The sequence below is a fragment of the Myodes glareolus genome, chromosome 19, assembly GCF_982192425.1.
Source record: "Myodes glareolus chromosome 19, mMyoGla1.1, whole genome shotgun sequence".
Classification (NCBI taxonomy): Eukaryota; Metazoa; Chordata; class Mammalia; order Rodentia; family Cricetidae; genus Myodes; species Myodes glareolus.
In genome coordinates, this window is record NC_142044.1 from 13,149,995 (window position 1) to 13,175,836 (window position 25,842).

Consider the following 25,842-nt stretch of genomic DNA (forward strand, 5'->3'; position numbering starts at 1 on the left):
ACTTAAATTACATCAATAACTAATTTGTTAAAAACTAAAATAATTACTAGATATTTGATTAAAAATTGAAAGAAATTTAAATGATACGAAAAAGACTTAAGCTGCCATTACTTGCATTCTTTCAGTAATAAGTTTGGATTTTTTCTGAGATAAGGGCATATGATGCTATATTGCATAAGTGAAATGATAGAAAGCCTTAAATAGGAATCACTGACGGTATCACCATCCCTGATTTCAAGAAGTACTGCAAAGCTATCATAAAAAGAAAAAGGAAAACAAACATATCTGTACTGAGACAACAGCACATAAATTGATCAATGGAATCAAACTGAGACCAAGATATAAATCTACACGGTTCTGGACACATGATTTTTTTCTTTTGTAAAGAGGCCAGACTGGCCTCGAATTCGTGAAAGGGAGAACGGAAGGACTGAGGAGAGCTAGGGGGAGTGGGAGGGTTGAGATGGAGGAAGAGGAGATATAGGAGCAGGGAAGAAGATACCCTCATTAAGGGAACCATTTTCGTGTTGGCAAGAGACTTGGCTCTAGAGGGGATCCCAGGTGTCCACGGGGATGTCCCCTGCTAGGTCGCTGGACAGCAGAGGAGAGAGTTCTGAAATGGCCTTGTACCAGAGTCACACTGATGAATATCTCGAATATCACCATAGAACCTTCGTTTGGCGATTGATGGAATTAGAGACAGAGTCCCACATCAGAGCACTGGACTGAGTTCCCAAGTTCCAGTTGAAGAGCAAAAGGAGGGAGAAGATGAGCAAGTAAGTCAGGACCACGATGGGTTGGTCCAATCACTGAGACAGTGCACCTGTTCTAATGGGAGCTCACCAAATCCAGCTGGACTGGGACCGAACAAGCATGTGATCAAACCGGAATCTCTGAATGTGGCTGTCAATGGGGGATGACTGAGAAGCCATTGATAATGACACCGGGACTTGTTTCTACTGCATATACTTGCTTTTGGGGACCTTAGTCTATTTGGATGCACACCTCCCTAGGCCTGGATGCCTTGGACTTCCCACAGGGCAGGGTAACCTGCCATCTCTTAAGACTGGAGGGCTGGAGGGGGAGGGAGGAGGGGGAGGGGAGAACAGGAGGGAAAGATGTGGAAACTTTTTGAATGGATATATATATGTGGCATATATATCTGGCATATATGTAGGCATATATATCTGGCATATATATATATATATACATATATATACACACATACACACTGGGAAAGGATGACATCATTAATCAGTTAAACAGGATGGCGGCGTGTAGAATGGTCCAAGTAATTCTATATGTATCAACCTACACAAAACTGAACTCAAATGGACCAAAACCTCAATATAATTATTGATATATTGAACCTGACAAGATAAAATGTAGGGACGAGTTTTGAACTTGTGTTCCAAGAAACAGACTGTTTGAACATAACATCATTTTCACAAGCACAACAATTAATAAATGGACCTCAAGAAACTGAGAATCTTCTGTACTGCAAAAGATATCATTGCTCAGACACAGTGAACATACTTAGCCATAAGGGAAATGCAAGTCAAAACAACTTTGAGATTCAATCTTATACCTGTCAAAATGGCTATATTCAAAAATACAAGTGGCAGCTTATGCTGACAAGGATGTGGAGCAATGGGAACACTCTTTCATTGCTGGTAGTAATGCAAACATGTACAGAAGATATGGAAATTAGCTTTTTTGCTCATCAGAAAAGATGGAAATCTGTAAACTTTAAGACCAAACTTTACCACTCTTAGAAATATACCCAAAAGATGATTCATTACATCACAATGACACTTGCTCAACCAAGTTCATTGCTGATATAGTCATAGAAACCTGATGCAAGGTAAACCACCCAAAATCTACAAGTATGACCCCAGGTAAGATTCCTATCAATAGTAGATATATAGCCTGAACTGACTATTCCCTGTAAAGAGATTGGTGACTACCATAATTATCATCAGAGAGCCTTTATCTAGTAGCTTATGGAAACATATACAGAGACCCACACCCAAACATAAGGCTAAAGTCAGCAAATCCTGTGGAAAAGAGAGAGGAAGAATTGGAAGTGCCAAAGGAGTCCAAAGACCTCACTGGAAAACCCACAGAAACAACTAAAGTGGCTCATAGGAACTTACAGAATTTGAGCCAACAACCAGAGATTCTGCAGGGATCCAAATTAGGCCCTCTACATATATGTGGCAGCTGTGTAGCTTGGTCTACTTGTGAGACTCCTAACAATAGGAGTTTGGCTATTCCCAATGCTTTGTCTTGCTCTGGGGAACATATTACTCATACTGAATGGTCTTGCCCAGCCTTTCTATAAGGGGGTATGCTTAGCTTTACTGCAACTTCATATTCCATATCTTGCTGATACCCATGGAAGGCAGGCTCCTTTATGAACAGAAACATATGAGGAATGGATTACAGGTGGTGGATAAGAGGTGTGGGATGGATGGGAGGAAGGAAGGAAGGGAAAACTGCATTTGGGGTTTAAAAATAGACTAATAATTAAATAAAGAATAGCATCATGAAAAAAAAAGCTGAGCTGGTGGCCATTTAAAACCTCTGTCCCTAGATGCTAACATCTTTGCTACAGGAAGTACTAAGTCTGCTACCAAAAGAGAAACATAAACATTAGGCAAAAATAAAACCTTTGATCTACAATAGCTTCCTACCTGGGTGAGGGTAGCATACAACTTGTGAGAGCAACCAACCAATACCTTATTTGACTTAAGACCCATTCCACAAGATGGAATCCAACTCTAACCTTCTTTGCTGACCAAAAGTCAGAGGCCAGTTAGGCCAGGGACATAGAGCAAAATCAAATTATACTGTTAAAACATAATGCAGCAACAAAATGACTCCTAATGGCATTGTGTTAAGCACATAAAACAGTTCTTTGTTCATCCATTCTGATATCATCAAAATTAGTTCCTTCTGTGGCAGATATGAATACAGAGACCCACAGAGAGATATTTTGGAGAGAGTGAAATATTTTAGAGCACTCAGTCTTAAATGAGATTTCACCCTCAAATCCCAACCCTCCAGGTTCAGGGAACCCTGAAAAAGAAGAAGCAAGAGTTCTAAGAGCCGTATGGGATGGAGACACCAAGGAAACAAGGCTCTCCGAAATCAACATGGTCAAATTTCATATGAAGTCACAGACTGAGGCAGCAGCATACAAAGGGCCTGCGTTTGTCTGCACCAGGTCCTCTGCATATGTTATGACTTCCAGTTTAATGTTCCTCGGGGATTCTTGAGTATGGGAACAAGTTGGTCTCTAATTTATATGCCTCCTCTTGTGCTCTTTTCCTTCTGTTTGACTTGCGCAACTCACATGTGATAGGTTTTGTATTATCTTATAATATTCTATCTTGCTATATTTTAAAATAATCAGATAGGTTAGTCTGTATAAATGATTCCTTTAACATCATCTAATTATATTTAATTATATAATACCATTTTTGAATATATGATCTATACTATCCCTAAAAGAATAATCAAGGAATGTAAATAATGTATGTTTTAATATTACTTATCAATTTACAATATTAAAATCTTTTCTGAACAAATAGAAAGTATGAAAGTCATCACATTAAGTTGAAAGGCTATTATCACACAGTACAGCTATTAATAATGTTAGATAAAAGGAAATATGAACATTGATGTGGGAAAAAAGAGAAGAGAAAGAGAACAGAACAGGAAATATGTGAAAGAATAAATGAGGAAAAGGGCAGGGAAAGAGGGGTGTCAAGGATTTTATTTTAAATTAAGAGTGTTTGTATTATTAAAATTCCATAGTGCTTTGGTAGCTAAATAACAAAATGCATAGTTATATTGGAAATCTAAGAATATTCAGCACATGTTGCATTCATGAATGCTATAACCCACAAATACCTTTTCTCCATACTCGGCGTGCTACTAAATGTATGATGTCTACAGTATGTTCATAGTGAGATTTCATTATAGTAAGATGTTTGCATTTGAATTATCTGAAAATTTTACTTTCTTTTTGACAATCATTAAAAATAATAGAGATATATAAGGAATCTTCTGGAGAAATACTATTCCCCAGTATTATTTTAAATTATGTGTGAAAACTCTGGAAGAACTGATATTTCTAGTAACATGTAAGATGACAATAACTCAACTAGGAAAATTTACGCTGAGGCATGAAGTATGCCATAATCATTCAAGCCGACGCCAAAACATCAGGGGAGACAGTATAGTAAAAGATAATGTGGCAATATTTTAATAATTTTGTCAGTTCAGGCTAATGAATTGAGGAGTCAATAAATACAATCATGGGCCTTGTAACATTTGGTTCTGTGGTAGGGAACACATTGGCTATGGTACTATAGCTACAATAGAACAAAGGGTGAAATTGCTTACAAATGCACCATAAATGATTATCATATTTAGTACTAGAAATTTGTCATCTGAGGGTGATAGAAAAAATTCAAAATAATTTTAATGGCTTATTTTCTCTTATTTCTTTTATTTCATTCATAGAATCATTGATCTTTAAGGAAACAATTGTCCGTAATTCCAAAGGCAGTCTCAATAAAACTCTGAGAAAACACAAACTGCAGTGAATTTATGCTTCATAACAAATAAAGGTCTGATATTTAACTTTATCTTAAACTGTCTTCACCTTGCACATCCTCTGATTAATGAGCCTATCTTTTCCAAGGTTTCAGGCTTTTGAAAAGCAGTCAACTGTGACAGCCACCTCGCATTCTAGCATTTATAATGGGAAAACAAATTAGTTTCTTATTAGCAATTTGATATTAACTGAGCAGCTTCAAAAACTAAAAAAAAAAAAAAACCCTACAAATAAGAGGTTGTTATTAAGCGCCGTGCCCTAGTGATGTTAAAATAACTATATCAAATGAAATTTATGAAAGTGATTACAAAGTCTGACACATGCTTATATTATCTTCATAATTGTTCTGATGTCAAACCCACTCAGAGTTTATCTTAATACACTCATGCTCGGTAAGGAATTCGTCCTATGAACATAGTAAGCATGCATGCACGAGTTTTTTCTGTTCTCTACTCTGATAATAGCATGATCAGCTCTTTCAAGTTTCTGGTGCCTTGACTTTTCCGTAATGATGGATTATATATAACATGGAACGGTGAGTCAAATAAACACCCGCTATCTTGGGTTGTTATCATCAGATCATTTTATCTCTACAACAGGAAAATGGGTCTAGGAGGGCCATTATATGTTGTAAAGAGTTAAAACCATTTTGTGTGATTTTCTTGTGTCTGAAAGACAAATAGAGGAGACCCAGTTCATAAGATATCAGAGAAGGTCAGAGTACTCCGGGCTTGTGTTGTGGACGGGCCATTTTTTAATAATTTGATCAAGAGTTTGGCTTTACTCTGCTGTGTGCTTCAAACATGAGTGAAGTTGATATGAGAAATTGTGGAAATGTCAGGACTTGAAGATTTTCAAAGATGGTGCTAAGAAAGCAGAGGTCACTGTTAGAGATCAGCACTAAAAAGAAGTCTGACTGGTTTTACTAGTATAGTAGAGAAAATGTCTTAGGACAAAGCCTCCCATTGAAGGCTCCATTTGTAATGATCTGAATATGTTAAAAGGGAAAATGCCTAAATGGTGTGCCTTTCTACTCTGAGAAATCAAATGCCAAATGAGAAGGTAATACAACTTTGGTCCAAAGGGTTTATGCTACATTCTTGTCTGGCAGCAGAACTTGACAATGTCGTTAAGGTGATCCTGGTCTTGGAAGCACCCATGATGCAATCCTGTGGGATTCAGGAATACACTGCAGAATACAGTCAATATGTATAAACATTTTAGCCCCTACAGAGAGTCCCTGAAAAGATATGACAAATTGTGAAGGTGAAGCCTCAGCTAAAGTGAAGATCCTTATTAAGAGAGATGCTGGGAGAGACCATGGGACATCCATATAGCTATAGTCATAAAGTGGAGTTATTATAACCCTAAGAAAGAAGCCATACCCTGACCATAATAATACAAGGTAAGCTAAACCTAATAGAAGAGAAAACAGAGAATAAACTTGATCCATTTACACAAGGAAGGTCTTTCTGCACAAGACACCAGTATAACAGAATTTAGAACTAACAATTAATAAGAGATATCCTATGAAGCTAAAACATTCTGTCCAGCAACGTTTACTGCCAATTGCCAAGCATAAGCCTTCAGAATAAGAAAGAAGCTTTGTGAATTATACATCCAATAAAGAGTTAGTATCTATATTATACAAATCATGGTGGGGGATACCTGAAATCAAGAAAACAAGTAAATAATTTCAAAACAGAGTGTAGAATCAAACAGATAAATCTCAAAACCTCAATTTTAAATGCCTGAGAAACACTTTTTCAAATGTTCAGTTCTTAGCAATCAGCAAAATGTAAATAATCAAAAAGCAGATTTGAGATTCCATCTTATTCCAGTTATATGACCAAGTCAAGAATACTAAGACAAATGATAGCAGGTGACGGTAGAATGTGGAGAAAGGGAAACACATTTTCATTGCTGGTGGGAGTGCAAACTGAAAAAGTCACTATGGAAATTCTTATGGAGATCCTTCAAAGACCTGACAAATAAATCTACTGTAATTTCTAACTGTACCACTTACAGACATGAGCCCAAAGGACTCCGCATCTTACTACGTGGATACTTCCTCATCTGTGTTCATTGATGTTCTACTCGTAACAGCCAGATATTTAGAAACAGCCTTAATTCCAATAAGGTGGGTATTTGTAGATAAAAATAATATTCTTTTACATTTATAATATAATAACTCTAAATAATAAACAAGAAGAAACTAAATGTGCAAGCAAAGACAATGCTATAAGCATTAATATATGGTTGAACATATATTAATGTCTAATCACTGTTTAAACATAATTTTTCTTGGATAAATATATTTTTCATATGTGATTTCAGTTCCTTGATACTAAAATTTTGATCTATGTGATCTTAAAAATGTGAATATTATCTTTGAAGTATTAGACATACCTTGTTAATGTAGAGTATTAAATACATTACATTATAAAATATCAGTCTTGGTATAATTTTGGTTAACATGGTTAGTCACATATATTGAAAACATTGAGCATGATTTCCCAATTGAAATAGTTATATAAATGCAAAAGATAAGGAGAAACCAAAGAGAGATTTGTCAGATGAGAGCTATTTTACTTAATGAAATAATGCTGACTGCTTTCAGCTATTAAGTTTCTTTATGGTGTCAAGGAGACAACCTGGTCTCTTAATTCCCATAACCTGTTAGATTATACATGACTTTACTTTTATTTCCCCATTTTGAAAAATGGAGGGAAAAAAGACATAAAAAGAAAAACTTACTATTTAAAGCCACACCAATAGTAAAAAAAAATAAACTTAGATATTAAAACCATGTTCCATTGATTTTTCTCTAGACACTCTCAATTAGTTTTCCTGAATTTTAATGAGTGCACCAGTTTATCCAACTTATTCTGTCACTAGGAATTAATGGGGATGCTTTGTACTAATCTGTAGATTTGGTAATTAGACAATCAACTTATTCTGAATAGATTCAATAAGGTAAGAAATCAAATTTAGTGACTGTCGTAAGAAATAGGGAAGAAGGAAAATCAGAAAAGCCAGTTACTTATTGTTTTAGAAAGCCTTTCAAGGAAAACTGAGTGTGTAATTGACACTGGCTTTGATGTATGGGAAGCCTAACTGCAGGTTTCTTAAAGAAGAAAATGAAGCCTTGAAACCTAATTCCGTTACAGTAAGGAGAGCCACAGAGGGCACATTTCTTTTATGTGTCGTCATTAATGATGACTCACATTAATGAAAACTCACATTGCCCAGTGACAGGCACTAGTTTTAATTTTTACACGGTAAGTCACACAGTGCTGTGCAGATGACCTCCTTATGTTCATACTGTCCATAAAGCTCAGAGAGGTTAATTAATTCACAGTCTTCTACTTGTAAAAGATTCGAATTCCAAGTAAGTTTCTCTCCGTCTGAAATATGTGTTCTTTGTCTAGAAGATTATCAATACCACAATTTGAATAAAAAATAAAGGGGAAATGGTGTTGGAGTTGCATTAAACAAAGTTTCATTCCAGCAAAGGAAAGTAGCAAAAATAAAATACTATTGAAATAATTTTAGCACAGATATTGACAATAATTATTTAAAACAAAGTAAAACTAATAAAATCTGATCATTTTAGTAGCTTAAAAATGATATCGAAGACTAGAGTAGTAGAAAATTTATAAATCACCATATATGTTCAAATAAATATTTTTCAGTAATAATGGTAATGGTTAAATGTATTCCCAGATTATAGAAGAAATTTCCATACAGACAATAGAATTGAACAGATAGAGAAATTAAGGTCTCATGAAGGCTAGACTACATGAAAGTTAATACAAATATTCTTTATCTGTGCATATGCATTATCAGTAAGAAACAATGTTATAGTTTCTGTACGAGAAGAGGAAAAGAATGACATAAATACAATAGTTGGCTAACATTCGACAAATGGGGAATTATACTTTTATATGAAAGTGTCTTTGTACTCTATCATTTATTCTGCAATTGATAAACTCTTTTTTATTTGTTGTATCTACCAAGGAAAATATGACAGAGCTATAACAAATTTCAGTTTATTATTTTGACTTTTTCTGACCTCAAGGAGAAATATTTTGAGAGGCAAATGTAATAACTATGCTTCAATTTCAAATGTTTAAGAATTGCTAATTTTAAAAGGTTGACTCCTATCTTTTTAAGGACATTCTATTTGGTATAGGTATGAGTAAAATTATAACGTTCCAATCATGCAGGCTCAAGCAAATGTTTAAATTAGCATATTGTAAGGATTTATATTTAAAGAACAATTGGCTAAAATAATTTTTAAAACTTATATGAATGTATGCCTGAAGGCCAGAAGAGGGCACCATACCTCATTACAGGGGGTTGTGAGCCACCATGCGGTTGCTGGGACTTAAACTCAGGACCTTTGGACGAGCAGGCAATGCATACACGCAGAAAGAATATTGTACACTAAATAAATAAATTAATTAAATAAATAAATGTTTTTTAAAAACTTCTATGAATATAATTTTATCAGATTGCTCTAATTTGAAACACAAATGATGCTATTACCTTTAGCAAAATCAATATGAAGCTTTAAAGAAAGTGATTTTTAGCATAAACATAATACCAAATATTTTTTTTCAGTCAACTATATCATGAAAATTTAAATGGGAATGGTTTTGGCCTTTGTGAAAGCAGTGCTGTTGGCCAAAAACGTAACCAAATAATATAATAATTTACATGTAAATATGACATTGAAAAATTTAGTTATATTTATATGTAGGCTCAATTTCTTAAAAAACATATTTATTGCTTCTGATGATTTGAAGAAGGATGTTCTCTCTCACAGACACAGGTTGAATATTTGGTGAAACTATTTGGGAAGGATAGGAGGTAAGATTCGTTGGAGGTGGTGTCACTGGGCTTGAGTCTTTTCCTCTTTGCTCTCACTGCCTGTTGCTTGGGGATAAACTCTCAGCTATTATTCCTATGCCATAGCTATATGCCTGATACCATGCTCCCAGCCACGATATTCATGGGCTCACCCTCTGTGCTGCAAGCCCCAAATTAAATTATCTGATTCTTTGTTTCTTAAATTGCTTTGGTCATGTTTGTTTGGGTTTTGTTGCCACATCAAAATAAAAGTGACTACAACATGCATCAAATATGACTCATTTATACAACATTTGTCTTGAACATGATTATTATAATAACACAATAACCCTTTCAATTAATGTTATCTTAAAGTGAACATAAATTTCTAAGATCAGTATGTCTATTAATATAATTCATTTTCTTGTTTGATGGTCTGTACATTTATAAACACTTGGTTGAAAAAGTTATGTATTATTTGTTTCTTTTTTAAGAATACCATAAAATAACAAACATAATTAAATTCACAGAGTTAGTCTATAATGTCCCATCTAATATCTTATTTAGGTTTTAGATTACTATCATGAAAATTTCTATTATATAAAACATTTATATTTTGAGAACATTCAGTTGCTTCCTGTGAAATAAATTGTCATTCTGATTATACAATATTATAGAGGAAAAAATAAATGTTTATGAAGAGTGACTTTCAGAAGAAATATCACCAGTCAATTATAAGCAAAATGTTACTTACTTTCAGAATATTGGTTCTGTTTCATGGAAAACACACTGATGGAAATAAGGCCTCTCACATTTTGCAGTAAAGGATTAAATAAGCCTAATCCCCAGAACAAAGTGTTTGAACTTACTTATTGTCATTTTTGTTCTGTCTTCACCTCAATTTTAATGGTTTTATGTATTTATTTAGCTTTTCAGCTAAAGCTATCACAATTATTCTTGGCCAAATGCCTAGAATCAACAACAAATGGTTGTGTATATTCCTGAATCCTTGCCTTTCTTTTATTGAAAGAGCCTTTTATGTTCATAAAAAAGTTTCAGAAATCCTGTGTGTCCTTGAGAGCCATCCAATCATTAATTTGAATCTTTCAAAGAGAAAAAATGGTGTCTAAAGAGAAGAGTCATTAACTGCCTAAGGTGCATCACAATTTTAATTGACTAAGTTTCGAATTCATTTGCATGGCCAATGGCAATGCAGAAAGTCTTCCTCTCGTTATACTATTGAGGAAGGGGTTACTAACTACAATATAACAACTCTTTAAAGCTTGTTTAAAGAGAAAATAAATTTATCATAAACTTTGGTGTTTCCAGGGGTCTACATTAATATGAAATGCTAACAGTAAACAAATGACTTGTGTTCTTGGGTGTCATTAAGTTTGGGAAAACTCATTATAGTATTTCATTTTCCTGATGTGGTTATTCATATTGCATTTGCACTTAGTGTACAGGAACCTACATGCAAACTATGCTGCCAAGTCAGAGGGTCAAACTTCTGTATTTCTTAGTCCCTTTATTGTAGAGAATCAGAACACAAGGACAATTCCAGCTTGGAAGAGAGAAATCTTCAGAGCCAGCAAATTATATGGAGTTCTATCACTCTCAATCTAACCTTTATGACAGCCTAGAGACAGGAACATGGAAAGAAATGCCATCAAGCAGAGGAAAATTGCCAAAGTGTGTGGTCATAAAATATCTTATGGCCATTTGTTTCTATCACCTAATAAGTCATTCAGATATTGTCTAATACTGTTCATTGGGAAGGTGTTCCGAACTCCATTTTATCTACAGGAAATGAGAGAGGTGATTCAATGACATTGAAAAGAACAGAGAGTAAAAGGGAGGAAGATTTTAATCATGAGGATAAAAGGATTGTGAGGAAAACTCAAGGGGCAAAGGAGAGAAGAAAGCTGACAAGATAAATCGTGTAAGAAATGAACTATAAAGACATTTAAGATAGTCACCACTCTGACTACAGGACAAAGCAGGTTCAGGCACCCTATCCGCTATTGCTCAGGGTCTTAGCCTGGGTCATCCTTGTGGATTCCTGGGAATCTCTCTAGTGTCAGGTATCTTGCTAGCTCCATAATAACTCCCCTAATCAAGATATCTCTTTCTTGTTCTCCATTTCAGTCCTTCCCCCATCTCGAGCATCCTGCTTTCACTAGTTCTTCCCCTTCCTCTTCTCCATTCCCCTTCCCCTCCCATAGAACCTATATCCAGCACCTTGTGGAAGCAGATGCAGCAAATCACAGTGGAGCATTGGGCTGAGCTCCCAAAGAACAGTCAACGAGAGGAAGGAATAAGAATACAAGCAAATAGGTCAAGACCATTATGGGGATACCCACTGAAACAGTTTACCTGAGCTTTTGAAAGCCCTCCAATGCTATCCTGACAATGAGGGAACCAGCATAGACAAAAACTAGACCCTCTGAATGTGGGTGACAGTTGTATTGTGGGGCAAACTGTGGGGCCACTGGCAGTGAGACTAGGATTTATCTCTACTGCTTGTTCTGGCTTTTTGAAGCCCATTCTCTTTGGTGGGATACCTTTCTTAGCCTAGATATGGTGGGCAGAGTCTTTGTCTTGCCTCAAAGCAATGTGCTAGACTTTGTTGACTCCCTATGGGAAGCCTTACCTACTCCTAAGAGTGGGTGAGGGGGCTGGATGAGGAGTGGGAGGAGGAAGGTGGGGAAGGAAGGAGGAGGGGAGATGGATTTGACATGGAAAATGAGAGAAGATAGTTTTTGGGTTTAGTTTTGTTTTAAATAAATAACTATAGCACTACTTAGAACCATTCACAGGGAACTGCTGTTATTTTCTGAATAAGCAGGATGTTTTGATAGTGAGGTAAATGAGAACCTAAGCCACAATCATTGCTCTCCCTTCTAATTACTAGCTTTTCATTTTTGTCCCTTACATTCAAGAATTTGAATTTATCAAGAACCTATCTACAAGTTAATATGACAGATAATAAATTGTGATAAACTATTTTGCATTGATTTTATTTTATTCAGTTTTTAATTTATTTTAATTGTGTATTTATGTATATCTATGCATACATGAACATTAGGGCAGGTCCCTGTGAAGGCTAGGAAAACACATTGGATCCCAAGATGAAGAGTAAAAGGTAACTGTGAACCACCAAGCATGAGTACCAGGAACTGCACTTTAGTCCTAAGCATCTATCACTGAACTTAAGAAACAACTCTGCAAAAATACTTCCTTTTGGTATAATGATAAATAGCATGAAGAGAATTTATCTGAAATAATGAGGCATAGTGCATTATTTTAGTAAACAGTATATGCATTGGTTGTGGATAGTTACAAAGTAAAAACAATGAGAGGAGAATGGTTTTATAGATACAATAATGAAAAATAAATAGGGTTTTCTGTAGCAAAAAAAGTTGATCAAGCAATCATTTTGTAAAATGAACTTTCACCTTAACTATGATTGGCCAATAGCAACCTCCTGGGAAACATAAGGTATTTATTTATTGTTTTTGGATTCCTTAAAATATATGTTATGTAAATTCTTCATTTTAATAGCCAAATGGAATGAAACGAGTACAGTTGCTTTCACACCTGACAAATTATAGACCTAATTATAACCTCTAATATTCTACACTTTAAACAAAAATAAAATATGGAACATTTTCCAACTTTAGATAAGCAAATATTTATGTAGCTACACAGAAATTAAGAGTAAATTGGTACTAAGTATATACTTGTTCCAATTTAGAATGTTTTTCATTGAGGAGAGGTATCAGAAAATAAAATTGCTTTTCATAAGCTCTAATGAGACTCTTATATCACATACATTTGTCAATATATATCATAGAGACTTTCTATACTTGTTTCTCAATAATATCAAGATCGGCAATAACGTTTAAAAATATGTAAATATTTTAATCAACACTCAGGATAGGGTGAATGAATATATTTCAATAAACACTCAGAATTTCAAGATAAATCACCTACTTACACACATACTGAAATGTGAAAGAAAGACTTGAAAAATTGCTATGTACTTCAAATGTTGGGCCAATAACTTTTGCACAAGGTTAGTTTGTGCAATATCAATTTTTACTTTTTTATGAAATTAACAAAAACATTTCTTTAAGCATGTAGAAAGGCAAACAAGGAAAGGCTAAATATTATGTGATCAGGAAGAATAGAATACAGGTAAATGATACCTGGTCATAAAAAAGGATAGAAAGTGAATTGTTTCTTTCTAGATTTGAAGTGTCATGGATTGTTTTGTATTAGATAATGGATAAGTGCTTAAGATGTATTTGATAATGAAAGTGCAAAATCCAATGTGATACTCCCGATACTCAGAATGACTATTCTACTATGAAGTTAGAAGTTTATTAATATGTTTATAATTTGAGTCTTTTTAATCTCACCATGTGATGCAAGCTATTTATTATAAAGTTTTATATTTATTTCTATTTCTATGCATGTGGAAATTCTGTTTGTATGTACGTCTGTGAACCACATATGCAATGTCCACAGAGGTCAGATGAGTGTGGTTGATCCCTAGGAACTGGAACTTCAGAAAGTTGCTAGAAACTATGTGGGTATTGGGAAGTAAAGTTGGTTCTTCTGGAAGAACAGCCATTGTTCTTAACCACTGTAACATCACTCTAAGCCTTATGATAAAATTTTAATGAATTCTGAATTTTTATTTTCCTGAGAAATGAACAAATAGTTTTGTTTTGTAACCAAATGAAGATTCATACACAATATTTGCTCAATAATGCCCATACATCTTTATTCATAAGATCCTCAAATTAACCCACACAAATGTTCATTTATAACCAAATCAACAGATTACGGAATAAAATGTCACTCACCAACAAAATGCCGCAAGTTGCTGATTCACATAAGACTGTGAATGATTTTTGAAACCATTTTGCTCAGTGAAAAAGCCAGAAAGAAAGAAGGTATTGTATTGAGTCATTCGGTATATGTGAATGTTTAGAAAGACTTAAACCAAGAAATCATACCATTGTTGTTTAAGGAGATTAGGAGATTATCTAGGTTGGTTATGGTAAAAATCTGCCATGAATGCTCAAAATATTTATATATTAAGAACATATGTGCTGTGTTCTTATATAGAAGAGGAAGAGAGAGAAGAGGAAGAAGAAGAGCAATAAAAATAATGAGAGAAATGAAAGAGAGAGAGATGAAATTTTGAGGGGAGTATGGTAGTAGGATAAGGGGGAATTGAAGAGGTAATGACTGATATATTTCATCAGAATACATTACATACTGGTAGGAATCTCAAGCAAAAAGTTTAAAGAATAAAAACAAGATATCTCAGAATCAAAGAAAATATAAATATTGAAACTGTATCATTTTCCAATTCAATTCATCTGATTTTATGGAATATAAATTTCATTATTAATTTCTGAAACATTCCTTTATGAAGCATATCATCTATAAGTTTCATACACCTTGGATATTCTTGATGGTTGCATTTTTTTATTTTGTTTTAGTTGTGTTTTATACACACTGATTTTTGTCCTTGGTATAACTTCTTCAGATCTACTTCTTTTCCTTCACCATGACTGATATTTATAGTAAATATCTTCCATGATAAATTTTAACTTTGCAGTTCAATCTTTTTCTTTAAAACTGAACTTATGTAGATTTTTTTTCTAAATGTATTATTTTATACTGTGCAAAACCATATTCTTTAGTTATTTCTTATATAAATGCTTTGTTTTCAGTTTAAAGTATTTATTTGATATCTAATTACTTGTTGCCTTGTATGAACGTGAGAATGCTGATGAACAATCATACACATTAATTTTTAAAGAACATATACTCAAAAATTTCAAATAACTTTCTTGAGCCTCTCATGCTTATTGTTTTTTTTTTTCATTTTATAAACTACTGAAATAGTGCACATTATGATCTCCTTATTTAACCAAATTTGCAGTACCTCTCTTTCCTTAACTCTATTTCTGCACTCTTTGTTTCCATCTTTTTTTTGTGTCTATCTCTCCTATTATGTGGTCCTTGTGACATTGTAGCCTTTAATATATTTTGTTTAACTGATGCATGCATATTTCAGAAGAATGACAGAGGCCGATTATACCACTACAAATTAGAGTGTCATAAGGAATAGAAGAAAAATCTGAGCTAAGAATTTTTCATTTTGCAAGGAAATCTCTCAGAATTATTCACATATATACATTTCAAGATGTTATATATGTATCACAATTTCCTTAAAGATTCTGTATTTATATAATCTATTTTTGTTAAATATAACCTATTTGCACTTTTATGTAAAATGTTTCTTAAAATCTAGTGGGATCTAATTATGCATAATATTATTGAATAGTACATGATAAAATAATTGCTGGATGTCTCAACTTACAAAATTTCCTATATTGATAAACAGTGAATTTATACTAGTGCTGACACAATTTATTTATTATAAAAATAGCCTAAAATGGTCCTTTCAGACTACTAGATATAACAGTATGACCAATTTTGGGACTTAGTGAAATTTGCCCTCCTCCTGATGAGAAAATTGGGGGGGGGACCTTCTCTTGACAATAAATCAAAGAAAATAGTCTTCTTTCCACCTGACTCACACAATTCTCAATAACACACACCAAACTAGAATAGAACAGATATGTGTTTCAGGAATTCTATGCAGTGTAGGTCAAATTCTTGGCAAAAGCCCAAATTGTACCACCTTTCTGCTGAAAATGTTTGGATAATTCCAAGTTTGTCTTAAACACCAGAGTTTAGGTAGGTTCCCCCCACCAGGTCTCACATGAACTTTCATTGCACCTTCTATTTATCTTGTTTTCTTATTTATGTATGCACTCCACAGAGTCAGAAGTTCAGCTCTGCTTGTTGTTCTCACAATGATATTGCTCAGTTTTGTCATTTCTTACCAGATGTCACTGGTTCTATACCAACTAACCCTTCATGACTGTGTTGGAAATATTACCGCTTTTCCATTGAAGAGCTTTCTGATTCTATACAAAGTTGTCAATGAAGCAATGATAAACATACAGAATAGTTCTATTCACTTTCACTGGCTGTTCCCAGAGGGCAGAAACTCTTAGAGCCTCATAGCCCAATGGGAGCTATTGCATCATGTCTTTGAACATGCTAAACAAGAAAAATGAATCATTGTGCCTCGGCAGTTCTTGGGCAGACAGAAGAATTCACCCCAGAGGAATAAAAAACGTCTATGGAAGCAGAATATATTGGGCATTTTATATTATATGCAGACTAAAAAACATTGTAAGAAATTTTGGGTAAGCTTTGCCTTCCGGCTAATTTAATGAAACTAGAGTTGATCTTATGTTGACAGAAACACCACCACTTTAGTATAATGTACAATGTATCTGGTTTTTCCATTATAGCCAAATGCCCAAATGACCTGCTATGAGTGAGGAGACCATAGCTTATGTCACATAAAACATAAGGCAGAAGACTTTTTGATCAATGATACTACAAAATGGCAATTGTCATCTTGGTTTTGTTATCATGCAACCACTGTCTACTATCAAAAGAGGTTTCTTAATGCTACTGTATAAGTTTCCAGATGTGTAAATTTAAATGGATAAAAGTAATAAGAATAATAAAACATATGAAAACATCTTGTTTGAGTCCTACTCAACTATGATGCCCAAGAATCACATCAATACATAATGATAATCCTAAGGTATCATTAATGAATGCATAACTTTCTAGAAATGAACAGACCTCTAATCGTACTTAAGACCCAGTCAACAGGTGAAAGACCATGCCTGGTACTAGAAGATTAGCTAACTAACTATTCAGTGCCAGTGAGGTTGTAGTTATTGGTAGAAAATCTGCAACCATTAAACTACTAAACAAACAAAAACACTAGTGACAGATAAGTGCAGTCTTCACTAAAGGAAACGTCTCTTTGCAACAGAGAGAGAACACTACACAAAACCACATACAATCAAAAAAGCAGATTCATAGAGCCCAGTTCCAGTGGACATACGTACAAAATAATTTTGCATCAGAAGCTCAAGAAAAATTTATGGAAAATGGGTTTAAGAGAGTCTAAGAGTCAGAGTATTAGAGAGTTTGTTGTTAGATTGTGTCTTCTAGTAATAACAAAAACTATACCCATAGGATCACCAATAGAATCACCCAAGGTGAGCTGAATAGGGAAGATACCAATAAAAATATCAAACTAGACAGAAAATAGAACACGTCCTCAACCTACACAAATATCAAAATGTATTTAGTAGCCTGATACTTACAAGGAAGTCAAAAGAACAACCAACTACTAGAAATTAAGAGAATTATCTTAGTGACAAAAAGCTGAGGTTTGAGTCTAACTACATCTCTATATAATTAGAAGAATGGCAGGAACTCTAATCTATCATTTCTGCAGTGTTATGATATAGTTCCAGCGGGATATATTTCAAGAAAAAAATCCTTGAAAGTCCTAAAAAGCAGTGAAATGTAAATATAAATTTTTAGGAGAAAGAACAGCAGATGAGCCATAAGGACATGAATTAACTGAGACTGTGATGCCATGCGAGAGAGAAAAAGGCAAGAACACAGTGAGTCAAAGGAACAAGCACAGATAAGTCAAACCCTGCCAGTTCCACTTCCAGCATCTAATCAAACAGCCAATGTTCTGCATAAGCGCAATCTTGAGGGCCTGAAGGCTGCTTCTTAGAATTCTTTTTCCCAGTCGTTCTCACAAAATTCAGCCCTGACATTAGCACCAGTATTTCTTTAAGCACAAAGATCAACAGATGTCTTTAGTAAGCAAAAGAGAACATGGTGCACATTAGATCAGAGTTGTCTCTAAGAGAAATGCCAGGAATGAACAGAAAGAGATAAGCTTTCTGTTTATATAACTATACGTTATTTGTTGAAGAACATTCCTTTTATTATCATCTTATTCTTCAGTTTTGTCAAATATTAGTAAAAAGTAAGCAGTTTTTTTCCTTACTCATAGCTACATAAACCTCGAATTAATTACATAGATCTAATTCTAAACAGAGAAAATTGGTTTTTAATGATAGTTGTTTGTTCCTCTGTGTTTAGAAAGGGTTACATTGGAAAAGTGAAGTCAGTTTTTTTACCATTATTTTATGATGATATTAATTAAGGTAGCTACTTCACCAGGTTCAGATAGAGTAACAATAAAGTCTGCCTACAAAGGACTGGAAAAACAGCTCAGTAGTTAAGATCAGTGGTTGCCCTGGAGACTTCCCGGGTTCAATTTCAAGCATCCATATAGTGGATGACAGATGTCTGTTCCAGGGAATCCAATGCTATCTTTTAACCTCCACAAAGACTAAACACATATATGGTGAACAGACATATATGTAGACAAAATACTGGCACAGTAAAAGTAAAAATAAAAAATTTTAAAAATCTGAATACTAAATACTTATAGTTAAACTTATTGATTATTCCTTACACTGAAACATATAATATTTGAAAATTAAATATTATTTCCAGTTTGTGTGTTAAAACAGAAAGAGAATAAAAGATTAATTGTCAAAATATCATAATCTTTTAACATCTAAGAGACCATATTTTTTGGCTTTTAATTGAGAATTTCATACACGCCTATTGTGTGTTTTGAGAAAATGCCATCCCAAATATCCCTCCACTTCAATTCCTCCCCTATCACATATAGTTTTCTCTCACAAAACATGGTCATTTTAAGAAATAACACTTTTTGAGATTACAATGACCTAATTTTTCCATTCCTTTTTTTACTTACAAACCTTCCCATGTAGCCCACTTCTTGCTTTCTTTCAAATCATGTTTTTTTCTATAATCATTAAATGAAATACACACACACACATATCATAGTCGTATTAAGTATATGCATATTTAATTCTAAATATATAGATACAACCTGATGTTTCCATACAATGTTACACATTTGTATGTTTTCAGGTCTGACCATTTGTTATTAGACGACCAATTGGGCATTTGTCTCTGTGAAAGACTTTCTCCTACACTTACTATTCCTTAGCAGACTGCAGTTCTTCATCTAGAGTTGAATCTTTGTAACCCTTTTTATATTGGTATATTGGTATCATTCTTATTCAAGTATTGTTTAGTTGCTGATTTTGGTGATATTTGGGTTTAGATTCTGACGTTTTCACAGATTCAATATTAGGCCATTAACCCAAAAGTCCAGTTGGTGCTGCCTGTGTGTATGTACATGGGTGTAGAAACACTACCTGGAGAGCAGGAAGCCTTTCAAAGACCTCATCTATGAAGAAACCTGACTGTCCCTTTTGTAGCATTTGTCAGTTGCCCAGGGCTTAAAATCACAAAAGTTATTTTCTTTCCTTCTTTGCTTTTTCTTTTTTTTCAGTAGGTGATGATTGATATAAAGACCCATAACTTGTCAATCCATAACAAATAAAGTTCTCAGTTCTAAATGGGATGTCTATGTTACCTTTCTTTCCCCAGTGCGCAGGTTCACAATAGAAGAAGAGGAAGAAAGCTTGTAAGTAGCCTAGATAGTGGAAATCTACTATGACACATTTGTTGGATCATTAAATACATGACTACATATGTTTTATATAAAAGAGAAAAAATAAAACAGTATTGTGTTCTTTTATTCCTTAAGTAGATAGATATGTGCAAAGATACAGTCAGTACATCTATAGAAGCCACCAGATAATATTGAAAGGGTTAGCCCATTTTTTATGTTTACCTCATTTATACATAATACATCACTGATGTGAAGAAAAACTACAAAAGCCTTTGTTTTATGCATATTATTGTAGCTGTCATGAAATTCTTAGACTTCGTTTATTATCTCTTACACGGTTGGATGTGAACAGCTATGGGAAGTGTGGTGGTCTGTAGGAAAATGGTCCCTATAGGTCCATAGTGAGTGGCATTATTAAGTGGTGTTGCCTTGTTGGAATAGGTATCACTTTCTTGAAGGAAGTGGACTTTGGGATCTCAGATGCTCAAGCCAAGTCAATTGTGACACTTTTGCTCTGTGTCAGTATGGACAAAAAACTCTCAACTACCATGTCTACCTTTAACCTTCCATATTTCCCACCATAATGACAATGAACTAAATCTCCAACTCTACACCAGTGCCAATAATATGCTTTCATTTATAAGAGCTGCTATGATCATGGCATCTCTTCACAGCAATAAAACCCTAAGACAGGAAGAAACCATCAGTTCACCACTCAGCCATTCTAGCTCATCCATGCAGGCTCAAATGCATATCTTATTCCTTGACTTTATGTTGTATCATTAACAATAAACATCCATATTCTAATGACATTTGCAATGTCGATGAAAGAACACAGTCAGAAACAGATCCATACAGTGTGTGCTTCAAATGATATATTGAATGAGGTTAGCCATGTAAGATGAAGAACAAGTCAGAAGCATTCAGTAAGACAAAGTAGTGAAAATGAGAGGAAGATACAAAGAAGTATATCCCCATTGTAATCAGTTCTATAAACTTTTCACCTTACAAACGAATATCATTAAAAAGTTAAATCAGTTTCACTTACTTCTAAGGCTAGAACCAATCAAATGTGTACCAATGAGATTCTATATCTATGAAGGTATTTTATATGTATTTTCAGTAACATTTTCAGAAGTACTCCATGACATGGTAATACTTCATACTGTCATGTTGCTTAGAGTTAATATTATGTGCACAGCTTTTCCATATATCTCTTTAACAAGAAATCTAATACAATAACAGAAATATTACTTCTAGGTGTATCATTTTCCTTGTGATATTAATTTTTGAGACTAAATTTGAGAGGACAATTAGAATAACAATTTATTTAAAACACAAATGGTCAACCTCCTGCTAAATCACAGGTTGTGCATGCCAGAAAATTAGGTAGTCTGCCTGAAATTCTTTGTTTAAATCAAATATTTTCCTCATACACTGATAGTAGAAGATTTCAATACCTAACTCTTGAAGTTGACAACTGTCTTCTTATTGATCACGAATAAAACAAAAATAATCTTTGACTGCATTAAATCGTCAGTTAATCTATATCAATCAAATTTGTAATGAAATTAAATGTGTTTTTAATAATAGATGTATTTTATATAGTCAGGTGGTCTTCAAATACTTCAGAAACATACAGATATGGCATGTAAGATGTTTTAGTAACCTAAGGCTTTTCATGACATAGAGGTATATATGCTCCTTACAGCACCAAACTACTTCATAAGAGGACAATGGGCATTGAAAACCTTCCTTTTTGAGTTTGTTTCATTGTGGCAAAACTAGCCATTTGGGCAAGAACCTGGTCTTACATTAAAGACTGACAGTATACTGCACAAAGTGGACACAAAGGCAAAAGACTGCCAAACTTCGCCAAAACAAGTTTGAACCGTTCTTCAAAATTCCTAATTCATAGAAAAGTTTGTCAGCTATTCTAGGTTTATATGTGAAAGATGGATGCACCAATGGGACAGAGGAACTGGGAAAGACTGTCCCAGAAGCTTGTCACCTCCGTCATCTCTAGAGTTTTGGAAGACTTTGCTCTGCAATTTCTGTTTACTCAGTTAGTATTATATCCTTCTCAGTTCTCTGATGGAGTTGAAAATGAGATAGTTATAATTTTCCTTGTTACCAAATTCAGAAAAGAATTTCACAAAAGAGCAATAAAGTTTGTAAGGTTAAGAGACATAAAAGTTTAAATTGCTTTTTACTAAGAAAATGATTTGTGATCTAAATAGATAGTTTTGAATTAGAAATACAAATAGGAATAGAGAGTGAATTGTGTATAAAATTTTGAACTCAACAAGATAGAAAAGATAATGGAGTATTTTCTATGAATTTGACAAATGCAAATGGATTGGATATTGTAAATTTAATTCTTCCTTGATAATTGGTCTATTTGTTTATATTCTTACCATGTTAAAACTAAAACCTTTCTTTTAAGTTAGACAAAAAGTGGGAAGTATTGCATATTTGACTATGCAAATATATGCTACATTTATTTTATTGTATAAAGTATTTTATTTCCTTCATTGATGCTTGGAATTCATTTAACTACGTAAAGAAGTATTGCTGTTTTACTTTCCTGCCTAAGACAAATATTGGTCTATTAAAAATATGAATGGTGAATAGTGAGGAAGGAGATATAGATTGGACTTCCTGGCAGAAAGAGGAAGTTGGAGGAAGAATTAGGCTGGAGAGAAAGAAAGAAAAGAGGAGACAAAGACATGATGTTCCAGCCAGCCAGTTGTCTAGTGATAAAGCAGGAAAAATAGAATGTACAAATTTAAAGAAAGGTAAAAAGCCCTGAACCAAAATGTAGATGAAGAAAAACTGGTTAAATTAAGTTAAAAGAGGTAGTGGGATAAGCCTAAGCTAAGACCAAGCATTCCTAATTAATAGTACATCTCCTTGTCTTTACGTGGGAAATTGGTTGGCAGACCAAAGAAAAATTCCAACTATATATTCTCCTTAGTCACATGTCATTTAGAGCAGAAACAAACAAAAATGCTGGAGCTAAGAGAAATTATGAACCTATAAGAGAAATTATGAAAAATTGACACACAGATATTTATAGAGCATTTCACCTAGGCAGAAAAGAATATATGGTTAAATGAACCTCACTGAACTTTCCGAAAAGTTGTCCACAGTCTGGGACACACAGCAACTCCCAACTAATACAAAAAAATTTAAATGACTCCCTTCATCCTATCACACAGTCATTTTTTAAAGCTAGATATCAATAAGTACAGAAACAACAGAAAGCTTATAAACTCATGGAAGCTGAATAATTGTAAACTGAATAAAAAATAAGTCAAGAAAGAAATAAGAAATAAGCAAAAGATTTCATGGATTCAATGAAAATTAATTAACAGTATATTGAAACTTATGGGACACAATGAATGTGGTTCTAAAAGACCACATGCACATAGCACTATGTGCCGTATTAATAAAAGAAATTTGAGTGATGTTATACTAAGCAACAAAAACATATACCTTAAAGCTCTAGAACAAGAAGAAGCAAGCACACTCGTGAGTATATCGAAAGAAATTGCCAAACTGAGGCCTGAAATCAATAAAATGAAACAAAGAATTGGTTCTCTGAGAATATCAACAAGAGAGAAAAACCCTTATCCAAGCTAACTAAAAGAAAGGGAATATCCAAAATTGAACAAAGAGGACTACCTAACAACAGACACAGAGGAAATCCAGAGAATTAAAAGGACATACTTAAAAATATATAGGCAAAAGACAAGAAAAATTTTCAAATTGATTTTATGAGAATCAGTTACCATGATACCAAAAGCACAGAGAAACAATACTCGATAAAGACAGAAAAATTACAGATCAACTTCCCTCTTGGACATATATTAAAAAATACTCAAAATACTTGCAAGTCAAATATAAGAACACATAAAATATTGTCCACCATGATCAAATAGGATTCACCCTGAGTCGCAGGTATAGTTCAATATATGAAAATAGGTGAATGCAATTCATCATGTTTTCAAACTGAGAGATGAAAAAATTATGATCACCTCATTAGATGAAGAAAATATCTTTTACAAAAACCAATATCCCATTGTGAAAAAGTCCTTTACAAATTAGAAATACATGAGACATACCTATATATAATAAAGACAATTAATAGTGAGCCTACAGCCAATATCAAATTAAATGGAGAGAAATTCAAAGTGATTTCACAAAAATTAGGAATAAGACAAGGTTGTGCACTCTCTTCACATCTGTTTAAGACAGTACTTAAACTTGGCACTAGAACAGTAAGACAAGTGAAGGTCATCAAGTGATACAAACTGGGAAGGAAAAAGTAAAAGTATAGTTATTTGTAGACAATACATTGTGTAAATAAGAAACTCTAAAAATTTCATCAGGAAACTCCTGTAGTTGATAAATAATTTCAGTAAAATAGCTGGATACAAGATTAAATGAAAACAAAACTTAGTAGCCTTCCTATATACAAACATCAAAACCAGTGAGGAAGAAATAATGGAAACAACACCTTTCACATTGTCATTAACTAATATTATATGGTGATGTAACCAATGTCTGCTTTGAATAAAGTTTCACCCCATTAGGAGGAAACCACAATTGACACGGAGTAACCAAGAACCAGATACAAGAAACCTGGAAGTCCACTAGGGTAAAACCAACCAATACAGGTTAAAATAAAATAAAATAGAATTGAATAATTCCTAATGATATTCTGCTATACTCATAAATTAGTACCTTATCCAACAGTAATCAAAGACATTTCCTCTGGCATCATATGCAAACAGATGCAGAGAACCTCAAACAGACATTATGTGGAGAGAGAGTCTAAATTAGAAGTCCCCCTCACATCCCTTCCTTCAGAGGACAGGGAATACTGAGGAAGAGAAAGAAGAAAGATTGTAAGAGCCAGAGGAGATAGAGGACACCAAGAGAACACAGCCTTCTGGATCAGCTAAGTGAGGTGCCTATGAACTCTGAGAGAGTGATGCTGAAGCACAGGGCCTACATGGGTCTGCTCTAGATGCTCTGCACATATATTACAGCTATTAGCTTAGTAGTTTTATGGGAATTCTGACTATGAGAACAAGCAGATCTCTGACTCTTAAGCCTGCTCTTGGGAGTCTTTTTCTCCTGTTGTATTGCTATGATAGGTTTAGACTTTGCTGTGATAGGTTTAGCTTCATCTCTTTATATTTTATTTTGTCATGATTTGCCGTTATCTCTTAAAAGCCTGTTCTTTTCTAATAAGAAATAGGAAGACAGTGAATCTAGTTGGGAGGGAGTTGGAGAGAGGCTTGAAGAAAAAGATAGAGGGAACATTAAAATCAGGATAAATCATATAAGAAAAAATATTTTTATAAAGAAACAGCACATGAACCATTAGAAAAGGTGACAGAATTAGCAAATAAATTTTAACCCATAGAAAAATATAGAAGCACGTTTTAAAATCCAATATTATCTTCTTAGAATATAAATTATAAACTACAAAATCTTGAGAATTCATGAACTATATTTAAACATAATATAAGTCTAGAGATATGTGATAACTGTTTTGGATGTTTTTTTCAAGTTAAAAATCATTTAAAATTATGAGTTTTTCTAAAATAGCAAAACATTTGTATTTTAGATAAAAACAGCCAGTTTAAATAAAATAATAAACTCTCATTTAACAAGAAAAAATGAATTCATATTTTTAATTGACTACCTCCAAAAATGTAAAATTTTAGGACTAGAAAGATGCTTCAGCTATTAAGTGTACAGGTTATTCTTAAAGCAGATCCGGCTTCAAATCTGAGCATCCAGGGTTGACACAGCCTTATTTACACTCTGCACCAAATGGGCA

General features: G+C 33.8%; 1 protein-coding gene across 1 annotated transcript in view; it reads right to left on the reverse strand.

Annotated features, from left to right (window-relative positions):
• Positions 1 to 25,842, reverse strand: part of Csmd3 (CUB and Sushi multiple domains 3) — a 1,053,984-nt gene that overhangs the window by 912,835 nt on the left and 115,307 nt on the right. The window lies entirely within an intron of this gene.